The 17,238-nt window shown below is 31.6% G+C and overlaps 1 protein-coding gene across 1 annotated transcript in view; it reads left to right on the plus strand.

Annotated features, from left to right (window-relative positions):
- Window positions 1–1,722: 1,722 nt before the first annotated feature.
- The window catches only part of Poxn (paired box pox-neuro), a 47,108-nt gene continuing 31,592 nt past the window's right edge, over window positions 1,723–17,238 (plus strand). The window contains exon 1 of the mRNA XM_085191958.1: window positions 1,723–1,986. The gene's annotated coding sequence lies outside the window, so the exon portion shown is untranslated. The remainder of the gene's footprint in view (window positions 1,987–17,238) is intronic.

Consider the following 17,238-nt stretch of genomic DNA (forward strand, 5'->3'; position numbering starts at 1 on the left):
AGTTAAAAGCTAGTACTGATAAACCTAGCTCTCAGAATATTAATGTAGAGGCCGCTTGTGGCGCAGGGGCACAAGTGTTTGATTGTAAACGCGACTGGTTGAGGGTTCGATCTCCACGCAAGAAAAATAAATATTTATTTAAATATATATTTTCATTTCTTCGCTCTGGTGTCGAGGCAAAGCGCGGTGTTAATTTCTGCAACCAATACCCAATGACTCTAGAATTCAGCGGAAAATGGGAAACAGAGTGTCTCAACACTAGATTCCCTCTGCCTGCCCTGGTTTAGTTAATTAATATCTGACGTCCTTCTAGCGTTTGACAGTCGTCACACAGCATATAAGGCAAATAGGCATGTACACCGAGAAATAGGTGCGTAACGACCATTGTTTAAACACCGTAACAATAGTGTTTTAAGTGATGGGAAAAAGCGAGATAATTTGGTGTTTATTATTAATTATTAAAACTATTTTCTCTTTTAGGTTTATCTTCTGTAATGGTTATTTATATAGATCTACTCATAGATTTATATAGATCGTTGATATAGAATGAAGTTAAGTGACTCAATTTTCCTTTTCTACTTAAAAAGTATAAAATAAATTAAAAACTATTCAAGCTTATAAAAGTAAGACGAATAAAATATAGTTAATTAATAAAATTCAGTAACCTACCATTTTGATTTACAAAGACAAACTCTTCTCTTTTGAATTAGGCCTGCTTGCGACAGAGTGACAAGCAGACGGACGTAGCCTCCCATGACGTCACACACTTCGTTACAGCTATTAGATAGATATATTCACATATTCTTTTATTATTTCACATTTTATCTATAATCGCTTTGTTTGTTTAATGGAAGAGAAGAGAATTTTGTAAAAATGTATTTTTGTATTGCAGCATTGAGGTCGTTGTGGCGCAGTGACAGTAAGCGCGACGGTTTAGATTCAATTCCCACCCGGAGAAATTTATTATTAATTTTTAACATTTTCATTTTTTCGCTCTGGTAACAAAGCAAAGCGCGGCTTTCAGTTCCGCCACTCAACAAGCAACACTCATTCGACGATAAGTAGGCAACAGAGTCATTTTAACACTTGATTTAACACTGCCTACCCTGCTACGTTTATATAGGATACATCATGAGCTCAAAAAAACATAGTTAAATCTTCGATTCGTCTTCAGCAGTTTATATTAAAAATGGCATTTTTTCAATATAATTATATTGTATTTATAATGTTAATATATTTTTAAATATTAAAAAAAAAAAAAATCGCATTAACAATTTAATTAAGGACACCTTTAAATATAATACATACTACATCTTCATACTAAAGCTACGCAAATGACAAAACCCGCTAAATCCTCCAAGAACATAATAGCGCCCTAATAGAAACCGTTTATATCTAGTTATACCTACTGCTATTAAATTTTACAAACGTTTATCTTCCCGCCCAGATGTACCGAAAACCATTTAAGAAATACACCCAAAAAACACTTTATTACAATGAATTACGAATGAAATTCGCATAGCGTGGGTTAAATTGAATTTATCAATGACAACCACTTGTGATAGAGCCGTGTTGTTTTAATAAAACACCCTGTGGATTTCTGTTTGTGTATCAAGTGGAGGGGGAGGTGGAGGTCAATTTAAATGGCTGTGCTAGTAGGTACGGTAAGTGTGAAGAAGCTAAGAGGTGTATCGGTCCCCTCCGTAGTGTAGGCGGGGCCCCGGACACGCTCCACCGTTACAAGTGATCCACGCATCGTGACGAGCTTACGTGCTCGCCGTGTCAGACGAGAGGCACGGGGCCGAATAAATTTTTTCGTATGTGCCAGTGCTAATATTTTACTTTTTTAATTTTGTGTAACTTTTTTTGTTGAGTTGGACTCTTAGAGTTTGGTTTGGCTGATTTTCTTTTGACGTATGATGTAAAAACTTTTTTGTGATTTTTAAAGACTTTTTACAAGTTTTCGTTTTCGTGCTGTATTTAAAGGTAAGTTTTATATTTTTTTATTTTTGAGTTAAATTATTAGTGGATAATAAGCTTTTTAAATATTAATGAAAATATACCAATATATTATACATATACATGAATACAAATTGTACTGATAAGAGACGATATAAGAAAAGACATCAACGCGGTCTTTAAGCTTTATGGATTCTCTAAAGTATACAAAGGGATTAATAAAATTTGTTCAAAAATGAAGCCGATAAATAAATAAAATATATCGAATAATACGGAATAATTTACATACATTTGTTCAAACTTTACCGAATACACACTTTTTAATATTTTTAATAAGCATATACTGGTATATTCAAGATACGGTAAAAGGTAAAGCAACAACAAAAGTATGAAAATACATACAAATGGTTTTATGTGGGATTATAATTATTTTATTAAATCTCTTTTGACATTTTAGAATATTTTTACTCTTAAATCTAAGAAGTCTTCTTGCGAACTGGAAATTTAATAACAAAATGATTTTTTATACTAGGTATAATTCTTATTATGGAAATGTTCAAATATTTTATTTTTGTTGAAGTATTAAAAAAAGAGTGTTATTAAAGAAAGAGAATATTAAAAAGTGAGTGACATGTGAAATTTTAAAATCAATACAACTTTTTAAAATCTTTTAATATACGAAAACAAATAAATTTTATGTAAAGTATTATGAATACAGTTTAGGATAAGTGTTAAGTGGATATGTAGAGATTTCTTAATGAAAACGAAGCATATTTTAAAAAAAATGTCCACAAATTTTAAATATCATTTTTTCATACGAAATTGAAATGTTACATAGAAATAATTTCATTTAAATGAAATTTGTCTTCTTAACTGCATTTACTTTTTTAACCCAACATTTTTCTGTTGTTTAATTTGAGTAATTATTAAGATTACAAATAATATCCATTTACTGCGACTGTAATTTTGCTTATTTCTTAGTTACAGTAAAAACATATATTAAATATCTAATGATATAGCGTAGGGGCACAAACGTGCGACTATAAACGCGACGGTTGTTAGCTCGATTCCCGCTGAGGGATTTTTTAAATATTTTCATTTCCTTGCTCTGATAACAAGGGAAACCGTGCCGTTGAGTTTTGCCACTTATCGAAGTGTCTTAATAGGAAACGGAGTGTCTTAACACTACCACTGCCTACCCCGCTTTGTGCGTGACGAAAAAAAGTCCATATAATAGATGTTTTTTTAAAGATCGATATTTTTTATTCATAAGACAAAGTTTGGCATTGAGTTTCGCTACCCAAGATAGTGTTCCATGTCATTACGTAATTCGGACAAAAAACGGAGAATATAATACCTTAACATTAGGTTCCATAGGAAACCACTACACTATACAAATTATTCTTATATAGGTTCCACAGGTAACAGTTGGCACTATACAAATTATTCTTTATTGTTATCTAAATTAGCACATTTAATAGTATTTATCTTTATAGTTTATAAATGTATGCTATTAATTATTATAAAATAGTCTTAATCTTATATACAAATCAAAATTTCTTAATTGTCGTTTCTTCGAAGCTGAAGGTGTAAAAACTTAAACATATTCACACCTTCATATAATATAATTGTTTATTTTAATAACAATGCTAATTTTTCACAAAATAAAAAAAGTGATAAACTTTATTACTGTGATAGATAAATTAAATGAGCTATTTTATTTTTAGCATAAAGAACTTCACGGTCGCGCATTTTGGGACGTGCTAGACGAACTCGATAGATGTAGGTAAATAAGTAAAATAATCTTTATTAAAGATAGCATTATATAGATATTTCTCCTACTTGGTTACAAAATATCTTAAAAAGGAGTAGAAGTTTTAGAAAAATGTTGTCTCAAAAATTTTACAAGGAAATGTTGACCCGACGGTCAACAGTTTCACAATGTAAAAAAATAAAAATATTATTAGTCGACCTATTAATATAATTAGTGTAATAGATATATATGCATTATAAAGTTTTTACCTTCTTTTGAATAATTGAGAATTATATAACGAAGCCGCGTAAGTACTAGATCGATAAACATAACATTTTTAAAAGATGTGAACTTAAAACCTTCGTGTGCTGCATTGACAGAAGATATTCAAATGTTCAAATTATTTATTACTTTATTAAAAAGATTTTTTAAAAAAAGTGTAAATAGATGGGTGACTTGAGTTAATTTTAAATTGTAATATTTAATTTTACGATTGTTATAAAAATGAATTATTGAAGTAGTAAAGCCTAAGTCTTATTAAAAAATGTAGGATCAAAATACAAAACGCTACACGTAAAAATTCAAAGGCCTTAATTAATTAAAGTAACACCGCTGTGTACAGTTTTAATTGTTTAAATAGTTAAACATGTGATTGTGTAAAAAGTTCTCACACGATTTATTGCAGAGATTTTATCAATAGATTAGTATGAAAAAAAAATGCAACTTTATTATTTTATTTATTTTTAAGTAAATTATTTTTTGCGAATACATAAAATAAATCAAATCAGCTTCACACAGCAGAGGGAGCCTAGTGTTAAGACACTCTGTTCCCCACTATCTACCGAATTCTTGAAGCATTGTGTGTTGAGAGCAGAATTCAATGCCGCGCTTTGCCTCGACGCCAGAGCGAAGAAATAGAATATTTCTATTTAAAAACGAAAATAAATATTATTTAAACGTAAATAAATATTTCACTTCCTCGAGTGGGGATCGAACCCAGAACCGTCGCGTTACAGTCACACCCTTGTGCCGCTGCACCTCGACGACCTCACTGTTACTTTTTCTTACTGTCTTTACTGTTTATAATTTTGATGATTTGATAATCAATTGAATTATATATTATTTATATATTTAGAGTTTCTCAAAATAGATTAAGTCAAAACTCAAAACAACAAATCAAGTTTTTGTTTCTCAAAGAAACGATGCAAATATGCGTCTTAAAAAAAATATTTTTCTTACAAGCATAACATTACGGACCGTTTAAGTTTAATTGCTAGAACAATTTGGCCTGGCGCGGTGTAAACAGGTTGTAATTTTTACTTTCGAATAAGTTAAGAAAGTATCGATATATTTAAAGCGAGCAATTAAAATTATTACTTCAATATATTTCACGACTCGATATAAGTATTTTAACTAATTATTTATTAAAATACACATTCTTCGGAAGAAATTGGTAAGAATTTTGTTTTAAATATGTTTTTATATGACGACGTGGTAGGTCAGATATTTCGTACTCAATTCCCAAATATGTGATTTTCATGGAATACTGCCTTCACTTGTTTGGACATGTCTTACATTTATGTAATAATTTGGATTGTCATGAATGTATCGTTAGAACTTCAGCTCCACTCTCTCTCCCTCTCCCTACGCGTGTTCTATCGGCTGCTATATAATAGTGAGTGTTTAGAAGAATTGTTTGGGAGTATTCCACCATCTGAATTTTATTTATTTTATTTATGCTGCACGTCATCGAAAGCAATATCACCCTGACTACCTGGGTACTAAGGTCAGTTCAAAGCAAATTGTGGAACCACCCAAACTTCTGTGTCCACTGTCCTGCTAAAAGTGTAAAACCGGATGGTAACACTAGGTTCCCTCTGCCCACCCTGCCGTGTGCGGGAAACAGCGTGAAGCTGACAAAATTGGAACATTTATTGATCAAAACAAACAGTTCCACCACTTGAATTTGAACATATATTCCTTGCGTGCCATGATATCCTAAAACTACTTACGAAACTAGCATGGAATATTTATTTTATAACGTCATAATAGGTTAAGGACTCGCCTATTCTTAGTAATCAGTTAAACAAATAAATATAACATATTCAAATTAGTTCAGTTCAAGACCGAATCCTAAATAATTTTCCACTAAACTAAGTAACTATTCGTGATTTCTGTATATAAATTGTAGGGGAGTTAAATTTTAAAGTGCTCGTAGTATCGCATGCCTCCTTACCGTGTCAGTTTTAGGGTTATTTTTGTGATTTATATGTTTTTGTACTTACATATACTATTTAGCTATACTTTTAATATAACCTTGCGATTTTAACGCACGATTACTTAATTTATTCATAACTAATTTATATTTGAAAAGGAAGAAATTTAATTTAGTCCACCCATGATAGTGTTGGCTTAACATGAGAATTAGTGGTAGTCTGTTCCGTTATTCAACGCAAAATGTCACGAATTCTGGCCGAATGCGGAGAATGGAGAGTGCTGGTCACTAGATGCTCTTTGATATCTAGTCTAGCTGTAGACCGAAGTTGTAAAATGTATATTTAACAAATAAAACAAATTCTATACGTTTTTTAATTTAACTGACTCTATACCTACTTATCAGTATACTCTATAGTAGTATGTGGCGTTTTAATAATTTTGATCTTGTCATAAAAAGTACTTAGAAAAATATGACTTTACTTGTGTTAATTTTTTATATTTTTAAAGTGTTATCCACACTTAGGAAAGAACAATACTTATTTGGAAAACGTATAAAAATTGATACCTTGTGGAATTTGAAGCCGCGCCTCTTGGAAACCTTCCAAGCACTTATTTCTAAATAAATACAATTGTAATTGATTTCATGATATAGTTAATTTGAAAAACTTGGAATTTACATTTGATTTTACCTTTACACCTTTTTTATATGGTAGACTAAAACGACCTTGTGTCAAGACACTCTGTTCTCGCTTCACGACGAATTTTCATATATTATGTCTGCCAGAATGGAAAAATGAAAACAATTTAAATTTCTCACTTCACTGAGTGAATATCACAGCCTGCCCTACTAAAATGACATCATCAGTAATTTCCATTTAAAATAGATAAATAATTATTTTCATACGTTTCCAATAACAAAACTATTTCATTCATATACTTAATATGAATGTAAACGGAATGTCTATCTCAATATCAGATAAGGAAAGAAGCTCTAAATTACTATTAGCACACAATTTATATTCAATCGGTGATAAACTGCAAATTTTAATATAATTCTTGCTATCCTATTTAATAATATATTTGAATGAATGGTTACGCAATCTTTACTAGTTAGTTGGAGAGTTTGTTTGGTTGAACGGTCTAATCTCAGGAACTACTATTTCGATTTTTCTTTGGTTAGTCCCTTGAAAAAAGCTGCAGGCTACATTACTTTGCATTGGTGGTTTTAGTGTAAATGATCGTACCTGCGGTAAGCACTACCTCAGGCGCTTAGAATGTGAACGTGCGTATGAACGCATATATATCTCTTGTTTTTTTTATTCTACCCCGCTCTCAAGTCTGAGATCGATCTTGAGTTGCCGTTTTCATTCATAAATTACATATCTATCAATTGTCGATTATAAAATACACGAATCTAAGAGAGCAAAGCCGTAGCTAAAAGCTAGTTAGGTGCGTTATATATTCAGAATTCTTGGCATTTAAAATCTTCGATATCGAAATCAATAGATAGATTTTAGACCAAATAAGGAGTGGGTTAATATTGTTGTTTTTAACAATAAAATCAAATCGCCGATGGTGTTATCTAAACGAGGAAGTTTAGATTTGAAATTTTATAACAATAAAATGTTTAACATTTTTGATCAATATCTATAAACTCGAAGATCGATAACACGTTTGTTGCGTGGACTTAAAATATATTTTTTTTCTAATTTCCGCAGGAATTTACGGAAATTATTATTTACTGCCAAATATAGTGGCGATTCCACATCTGTTAGTTTCGATACGTTATCTCTCTCTCTCTGTCTCTCAGTAATTATCAGCTCCCCATTTCATTTGGCTGACAATATTTCATTATATTAATACTCTTAACTCTATGACACTAACATGGTATATTTGAAAAAAAAAAAACTAGTTATACAAAATAGACTAACGCCATTCAAAATGTAAGGAAATAACGAGATGATTTAGGTCTTATTGTCTACGTCGCAAAATGCAAGGATTAACAAAATGAATAATAAAAAAAAAAACAAAAAATATGTTCAGGATACAGCGTCGAACTAAAAAAATTAAAAGAAAACCTAAAGTAAAATCATAAATATTTTTTTATAGCATTTAAAATATTCAGTTAAATAATTGATTAATCAAATTTAATCAAATCGACGAATAAATGATATTAGTAATGTAAAAAGATTTGTAGGCCATTTAAAGTGAACCAGATAAACTTTGTGAGCTAACTGTTTCAATTAAGCTTTTCTTTCAAAAAAATTATTAAATCTTTATACTGTCTGTCACTATTATTATAAATTTATTTCTAAATTATTTAATAAAAACTAAAACCGCTGTTTGACGATTACTTTGCCTTAATATGTTCCTTAAAAAAATGTAATTTTTGCGTCTAACATTATCTTTTTTTAAGTTGTTTTACAGGGCTGGTGATACCAGTGTTATTTTTATGGTCACTCTAAATGCATCGTATATAATAATGAACCTGAAGTTATTAAGCGTAATAAAAAATTAAATTCGATACTTCCCAAAGCCGAAACAGCTTCTCGTATACAATTACCCACCTTCATATAGCGCCAATGGAACTAAAAAGGGGGTATTAGCGCGTAATCAATCCAGGGGTGTTAAACTCTGAACACATCGCGTGTCCACAACAGCTCCATAATGAGATGCTGATGAGCCATTTCATTTTACACTCAATTTTCGCACCTTCCATCCCTGTAATTCACTGTAATTAGACACCAATATCCTTACAATGGAACCCGTCAAATGAAACATCCGTCCCTTTCCAGCTTTAGGGAAATTCGAATGTGTGAACGGGATGGTTTTTCGGAAAATGTTACACCTAAATTGAAGATTTTAACATGCTGTCAATAAAGCAATGTTAATCAATTTTATGTTTTATGCCCCGGTGATAAGATCTACGGTATGGTGGCGGAACGCAGCAAAAACTGAGGTAGCTTAAGGGTATTTTAGTACTAACTTGTGTCAATGGGGCTTGTTAATGTGAATAAATGAGAAACTGAGGAGGTGTTAAATACGGGTACTTAAGGGTCCTTGACTTGTGAATTACGCAAAAAAATATAGTGTGTAATAACTGATGCCACGAGCGTCGTCCAGCTGGGAGATTTTCCAAGAAGAAGGCTTCGCAAATTTACCACTAACAGCTATTTTAGATGATTACAGCACATTACACTAGTAATAAGGAATAATTAGATCAATTTGTAAACGCACATATTTCATTTCGCGAGAATGTAGCTGTTTAAGCCTATTTAGCGACATGGCAGAACTATTTTCTACAATGTTTGCGCGCTGGTATGTAAAAACTTAGTTTACTTGGTAAAAGTGGCCTTTAAACAGTAATTATTTTACAAAAACTAATACAAAAACAAATGTCCTGTCATGTGAATCCAGAATGGCAAAGATATTTGGTATTTTACGTGTTTTGCATTTTAAATAATTGCTTAGCCTGAATAACATTCTTGTGGGTAATTATTTATTTTAAATATTTATTTCATTTGGCTAGTTTTATGAATTGTTTACTACGTAAAAAATAATTTGCTATTTTTATTGCAACGTGATGTGTCAGGGTCAGGGTAGACAGAATACTGAGTAAGTACACTATTTAATTTTTTTATATTAGGTTATAGGTAGGTTCGGGTTAAAAAAAATGCATATTGCTTGAAAGATAAAAGGCACCTGTGTTGCAAGGATCTTGAAGGTGGGTTTAAATTCAATGGAATATTTGGTAAATTAAATATTTTTATTTAAAAGCAGTATTGAGTTCCGCTAATCAACAAGGCTCGCAAAAAGTGGAGAATGGCTATGCTTAAAACTAGGTTATCTATGCCGACTTTGCTATACGGGGTAAGGCGTAAAGCTGAAAATAAAAATTAAAATTATATTAAATTATTCCGCACACAGCAGGGTAGGCAGAGGGAACCTAGTGTTAGGACACTCCGTTCCCCACTTTCCGCTGAATTCTGGAAGCATAGCGTGTTGAGTGTTTATCACCAGAGCGAAGAACTCACTTCCTCGAGTGGGGATCGAACCCACAACCGTCGCGTTACATTCACACCCTCGTGCCTATGCGCCACGACGGCCACGATTGAAAACAAAAATAAAAATTAAAACAATTTAATACGGTTAGAACGGAATAAAGAAAATATAATTCACATTTAATCTTATCACTGCATAAATATAAACACGAAAAAAAATGTACAGCGTAAACGAAACTTAGCATAACATACATTGTAATGCACTTTTGTTCCACCTAAGCTCATAACCACAATCAGTTATTCAAACTACCCGCACTCGTGTACTTACTTCAGTTCTATAAGTAATTTTTGAGAAAGAAGTAAACATGCGACACGAAAATGCAAATTTCTGGTGGTTTTTGTATAGAAGCGAGTAATACATTTTTGTTGGAATGTCGACTATGCTATTAATTTGGTATACTTAACCCTTGCTCGCAAGCAAAAAAGCTAGCTTGCGAGAGCTTCGAGTGAGACGAGAATACTTGACTCTTGTCGACGTTTCTTACTCTTATTGTATGGTTGTTATTTATTTTATTCTTTTCATTTATTGTCAAATGTGTTATAAAATAATACCAAAGTTATAATTTTACTTGTAGGGTAATTGTAATCTTTGGTGTATTGCCGTTGGCGAAAAATTCTTTTTCGTCGTTTGTTACTTTTACTTACATAATTATGTTCATAATGTCATTAGTTTTATTAAGCTCAACTAACATTAATATGAATCTAGAATAGCTCTCGTTACTGAATACGTATTTTGATGATCGCGATCTCTCACTTAATTCAAACCATTTTTCATATCTTTAAAAAAAAAAAACATTTTGTTTAAAGACATAATAAACACCAAAAATGTCGAATAACCTTTTCACAGGTTTTTAATAACAAAAAGTCCAAAAGCGAATGGATATTTCATTCAATTTTCCTCATGCAAATATAATTTACGCGAATCCGGTTTTTCTGTGAAGTCAAAATACCTCGTATATTATTTAACTTATTGACACTTACAACTCAATTTATTCTCAATCGCGGCGTCACTTTCAATGACGCCGTCACTCCGACGTGAATTAATCATTATTTTGACAGATTGTTATAAAGCTAAGTGCTATATAAATGGGTGCTATATAAATGAATGTGGCCATCAGGAAAAATATTGTAATAAACACTTTTTATGGTACAACCTTAAGAGTAAATTACATCTTTTTTTCAATTTTCGTTCGTAATTATTATTGAAAATATCAGTTTCTTGCAAGCTTAATCGCTTTATTAAAGTTTCTCTTCCAAAAAAATAGTGTCGAGCTTACTTACGAGTACACTCAATAAACTTAATGTATAGTACAGCTTCATATAAATTATGACATTGGACTCATCACTTCATATCTGTTTAAAAGAAAAAGGTCACTCGCACAGTTCCTACACAAATCAGCTCTTTTAGAATAAGTATAAATAAGTTTAATGGTATTTGAAATGATATTAAAAATGTATGAACTTTCTCGATACGTTTCAATATATATTTTTTTTTATTTTCATGTATATAATGCTCAATGCTGAATAAGCTAGAGTAAGATGGCAAGTCTGAAAGTAATGGGCTGCCTGTACAAGAACCGTTCCAAATCAAACGTTTTGGTAAAAACAACTACCAACCATCCCGTCAAATGATTCCCATTTTTTTAGTACCGAAATCCTCTCTGTCTACCCTGCTATATGCCGGATACAGCTCCCGTATATAGCAGGGTAGACAGAGAAACCTAGTGTTAAGACACTCCTTTCCCCCTTTTGAAAGAATTTTAACATTTTATGTGTCTATTTATATTTTAATCATATCCAACTCCGTGCCACAAAGCACCAAGGCCACTCAACCACCGAAGGCTTTCAAAACGAAATTCAAAAAGAACTATGTATAGCTATTTAACTATTATCTATTAACAGAACATTATCTACACGACTGGCAGCGTGTAGGTAGAATCGAGAATATTCAAAATGATCTAAACTCCAACCGTTAGATTTAACTTCTTAATGGAAATTATTTCCGGAGTTTAACGCATTCCGTTAATGTAATTAAGCTTTAGCGTGGGAGGGAGAGCGCAGTGATGAATCATTTCGTTCTCTATTTTTTGCTAATTTTGAGAATTTGTTACAGTTCTTTACTGGATGCAGATTGAGTAATCAAAAATATTTTAAACTAGTGTTCTGCTTGCGGCTTCGCCCGCGAAATTTCTTGGTATAGCTATTATTTTTGTGGCGAGTATGCGCGTAAAAATAGGTTTTTATGAAATCATATTATTAATCTTTGATATTATTGTCTTTTTTCTATTAGAATAAGCATGCATATTATTAATAATTTCATTTAATAAAAAAAAAACATTTAAGTACCTATTCGTTACAGTGCTGAATAACAAAAATTTTTGATATCCATATTTTTTACTTAACAATATATAATTATTTATTTAATTCCTCTTACAATATAAACCTAAATAAACTACAATTAAAAGTAACAAAAAGAAAATAATTTGAAGTAAGCAATGAAAAGTGTTTGCTCCGCAGCTCGGTGGTCTCTCTGTGTGGCGATGCAAATGCGAAGTGTACGGTCTTTATCTGACACGACCGCAATCACACCGCGCCGTAATGCTATGTCTTATTAATCGGGAATTGTTTTGGGAAACTTGGTTAATAATTAATTATTTTATTAAATATATTTGTATGAATATTAGAAATATATGAAGTCAGTTCAGTTGAGGAAATTAAATATTTAATATTTTTATTTCTTCGGATCGGAATGTCTTAATACTAGGCTTCCCCTTCCGAGCCTTCTACATGCGTGAAGTTGGAAAAGTAAAATTAATTTTTTTAGCTTCATTCTATACCCCCCTCATAGCGGAGTAGGCAGAGGGAACCTGGGAACCTAGTGTTAAAACAGTTTGAAAGATAGCAATCGTAAGCTTTCATGTTCAGTACAAACGTATAATTTATTCAACAGACCGCTATGGTGCAACAGTCAGCCATAATATTATATCTTTTGCAAATGAAGATATATTCGCCCGTTAATGTTTAAATGGCGTCTCTGCTGGGAACTCTTTTTCATTATGCCGATATAAATTAAGCTTCAAGTAAATGTTATAACGTCAACCTTCACAGAGATACCGAAAATTATAATAATAATTTAAAACAAATATGTTTTATTTGAAAAATTGTTTAAGTTTTTAAATAATTACTCTTTTAATTCTTTTTAAATTTATCAGATATTTTATTAACTTGTTTCTTTCCTTGTGAGAAGTATCTACAGATAAATGAATTATGGTTATCAAATCAAAGTTATCAAACCTCAATAATGAAGATCTGGTATTTCCCCAAGTGCTTGCAAAATGTGACATAAGAAGAAGACACCATATGAACCACTTTCATATTTATTTTTCTTTAAAGTAAATTCTTATGAAGAAACAGAAGGAGACATGGAAAGGAACTGAAAAAATATAAAAGAATCGCCTTTTGTTCATTTCTTTTTTTCCTAATGAGAATATTGAATTGTGTACAACAAAGTGTAAAAAATAAAGATATAAAATATATTGGTATGCTATGTACAGTAACAGAAAAGAAAAAAGATACAAAAAGGTAACAGGAAGGATGTATAAGTCGTACAACGAGCCGTATCATTAAACGTAATCTTTTCCAAGCAACCTCATGATGATGCATCCAGTTTATTATGAGCTTTTGCTATTTCCTACAGATTATATAAAGCTATAATATTAACTCATATAAAAAATCAAATTCAGTAGAGATATTATAAGTTTTTATTATAGGTAGTCATGTGCATGGCAGATGCGTGCGACTATCGATGGGTTCGATTCTCATTCGGGGAAATGAATTATTCAATATTTTCATATCCTCGCTCTGGTAACGAATTCGGCGAAAAGTGGGGAACGGAAATCTTAATGAAAACGGTCTTAACACTAGGTTTCCAGGTTCCCTCTGTCTACAATATTCAGTGTAAAGTTTTATTGTAGGTAAAGATAACAGGTATATAAACTAAATGTGTAACAAAGGCGTCGATGCGTCACAAACAAAAAAAAGGTAAAATTCGTTTATATTACAGATATATAATTCAAAGAATTGCAAGAAATAAATCAGCATACGCCAACGATCTACATATAAATCTGTATGGGCGGTCACTTACAAACTTAAAGGCACCGCCTTCATTATTATAATAAACACTTTAAATAATTTATTCATCACCTACATACAACAAATGTTTTGGAGCAAGTATAATCTGATTTGTAAATGCTATGCAAATTTTATTCTACTATTGAGAGTCGAATTAAGTTTTGATAATAATTTAAAGTAGTTCTTTAAAAAAACTCTTTTTTTGCTTCTTTTAGCTATATTATGTATGTAGATGGGTTAAAATTTTCGTTCTATTATTATATATTATTGCTTTTAAAGTAAAAAATATATAAGAAGTTATATAATTATAATTATTGTTGATCTTATTTTAGCAACTCTTGGAACCTGACATTATAGATGTTCCCACTGTGGCAACATTATATCTGTAAAATGAGAAAAATAGATTAGGAATTAACGGATATAAAATTAATAATAACTGATGACAGAAAACAATACTTAAAACATTTCAAAACCAAATATTATTTCTTAAGTATATAAATATGTTTTATTGATTTGCAACTACTTTACTTAACACTGTGCTTTGTCGAGAAAATGAATGAAAGAGTGGGGGAAACGAACTTAACTTATTACCCGGAGTGGGGGTCGTAGCTGTCATCTATGGCACAGAGATAAAAAAATATATCTACTATGAAAAATAAAGCAAAATGTATGGTTATAATATAGTTTAGTAAAACGTTTTCTGTTCTTGAATAATTTTAGAGGCTACCACAAACGTATGACGCAATGCCTCAATAAGCCGGCAGAAAATTGGAAAAGGAAGTGTCTTAATGGGAACGGAGTGTCTTAACAATAGGTTCCCAGAATCCCTCTGCCTACTCAGCTATGTGCGTGAAACTAAAAAAAAGTTTAAGTATATACCTACTGTGAAAGCAAAAACTGAATACAATTAGTAGTTCCAAAACATAACCTTTTTTAACCAAAGTAAAAATACATTGAAAAGGCGCCTAGACCTGGATTCAGAAAATAAAGGCAGCACAGCATCTCGATAAGGGCGGACGCACACCGCGCAGCGCGAACAGACAAGTAGCTTAATTGAGAGCTGTCGTGGGGGGTCCAGAGGTGTTGCTTTATGCTAATCAATTCAGTAGTTTGTTTTTTACCTACTATCGCCACTGGAATCGAGCCTTTACTTTTTATTTGGGTTCCGCACCCGGAATGTTATGTTTAGAATATTTCGGACGTTTTCTCTTCTAATTGCTCTTCGGGGCTACGGGTTTATCGTGGTTTGGTATGTTTAGCTGGTTTATATTTACAACATTTTTATAAACATTGTAATAGTTATATTTTAAAAATTACAAATCACTATATAAATATCGAGTTTTGCCTTTAAATAAGTTTATAAATACATATTAAGTATACGGGAAGAATGGAAGATGGAAGAAAAAACATAATTCCCATCAGATTTTCACGCTGACAACTTGGTAAAGGTAGGCAGCAGGTTGGTAAAGGGAGCCTAATGTTAAAATCCATTCTGCACTTTCCGCAGAATTATAGAGGCATTGCGTGTTGAGTGGCGGAATTATTAAATATTTCATTACCTCGAGTGGAACCAAACCCACACGCTAGTACCCCTGGGTTGGCTTTCTCATCATATAATAAAAGCTAAAAATCAATCTCGTGCAGAACCCACGGATTGATACCAACAAAACGTTTCTATTTTATTTTTTAACCGAGCGTATAATTTAGCCCTGTCGTCGTCGACTTACGATATCTTAATGTGTTCTCTGTAAAATTTATTTTGACCATTCTTTTATATATATTTTCTTCTACATGGAAACCATTTTGTGGTTTAAATAAAATATTTCTATACGATTAGCGACAGGAAACTAGAATTATACGTTTCTTCACCTTGTTTAATTCTAATAATATAGTAATTATGAAATTAAATAGGTATATTTTATATAAAAACCATTTATTTTGCGTTCATTAAACTGAAGGTAAAAATTATAAGGTGCTAGGACTTTTTTGTTAGAATTTTTAAATTATGGATTTTTTGCCTAAGATTTTTAAAAAGTTTACGGAAATAAAGTATCTAATTTTGTTTTTTAATTAAGAAAACAAAAAAAAAATTACTTATTTTTCATAATAATTGACGTTAAGTCTTTAGATATGTAAGTAATTGATACACCTGTTCTTTTTAGAATAAGAGCACCTTATTAAATATAATCATTCACCGAGTGGGAATCGAACATACAACCATTACGTTTACAGTCAGACGATGTCCCACTGCGCCAAGACGGTCTCTCTTTTCATTCAGTTATTTTCGTAGGTTCAATTTCATACAAAAACTTATATAATATTATTTGAAAATAATAATAGGTGGAAATATATTAAGACAAAGTCCTTTACGCCAATCACGACAGTATGTCAAGGCACCACTAATTGGATGAAACTTGTCCTGGTGTCCACACATCGGTGATTGATAACTGATAACACCGCTTGTGGTCAATTATTTTATTTATGAATTGATATATTTAATAGGTAATTAAAAGGTATGGAACCTGCCAAAGGGTTTTTTGTGCAATATGATAATAATTGCGTATATGAACTTAAAAAAATTGACGCTAATTCCGCATAAAGTATGGTAGGCTGATGGAATCTAGTGTTAAGACACTCTGTTCTCCACTTTCCACTCTCACTTAGCGTAGATGTCTAGCGAGACGGGGCGAGGACATGAAAATAATTCATTTCAAACCTGTTCAAGAATATTTAGAGGATAAACATGTATGGAATTAATGTCTATTGAATGTCGAGCAGGACAGCTGCCAGCTAATGTAATAGTAAAATATACCATTGACTTTGAAAAGAGCAACTGTTGAGTTTCTTGCCGGCTCTTCTCAGCAGAACTGCCTTTCGAACCGGTGGTAGCTTTTTGTTAACATGTACATTCGACGATTCAAAAGTGCTTTTATAGTTTATTTGAATAAAGAATATTTTGAATTTGAATTTAATTTTCCCTGAATAGGAATAGAACCTACAACCAGTCATGAATACGAATTAATAGAATTATAGAATACACTGGAATGACTGGAATAATTATACATGATGCCCACATAAGTATTTTAGGGGAAAAAAATGTGTTTTTACTATAGAACA

The sequence above is a fragment of the Heliconius melpomene genome, chromosome 10, assembly GCF_056956725.1.
Source record: "Heliconius melpomene rosina isolate 202511_hmr_F chromosome 10, ASM5695672v1, whole genome shotgun sequence".
NCBI lineage: Eukaryota > Metazoa > Arthropoda > Insecta > Lepidoptera > Nymphalidae > Heliconius > Heliconius melpomene.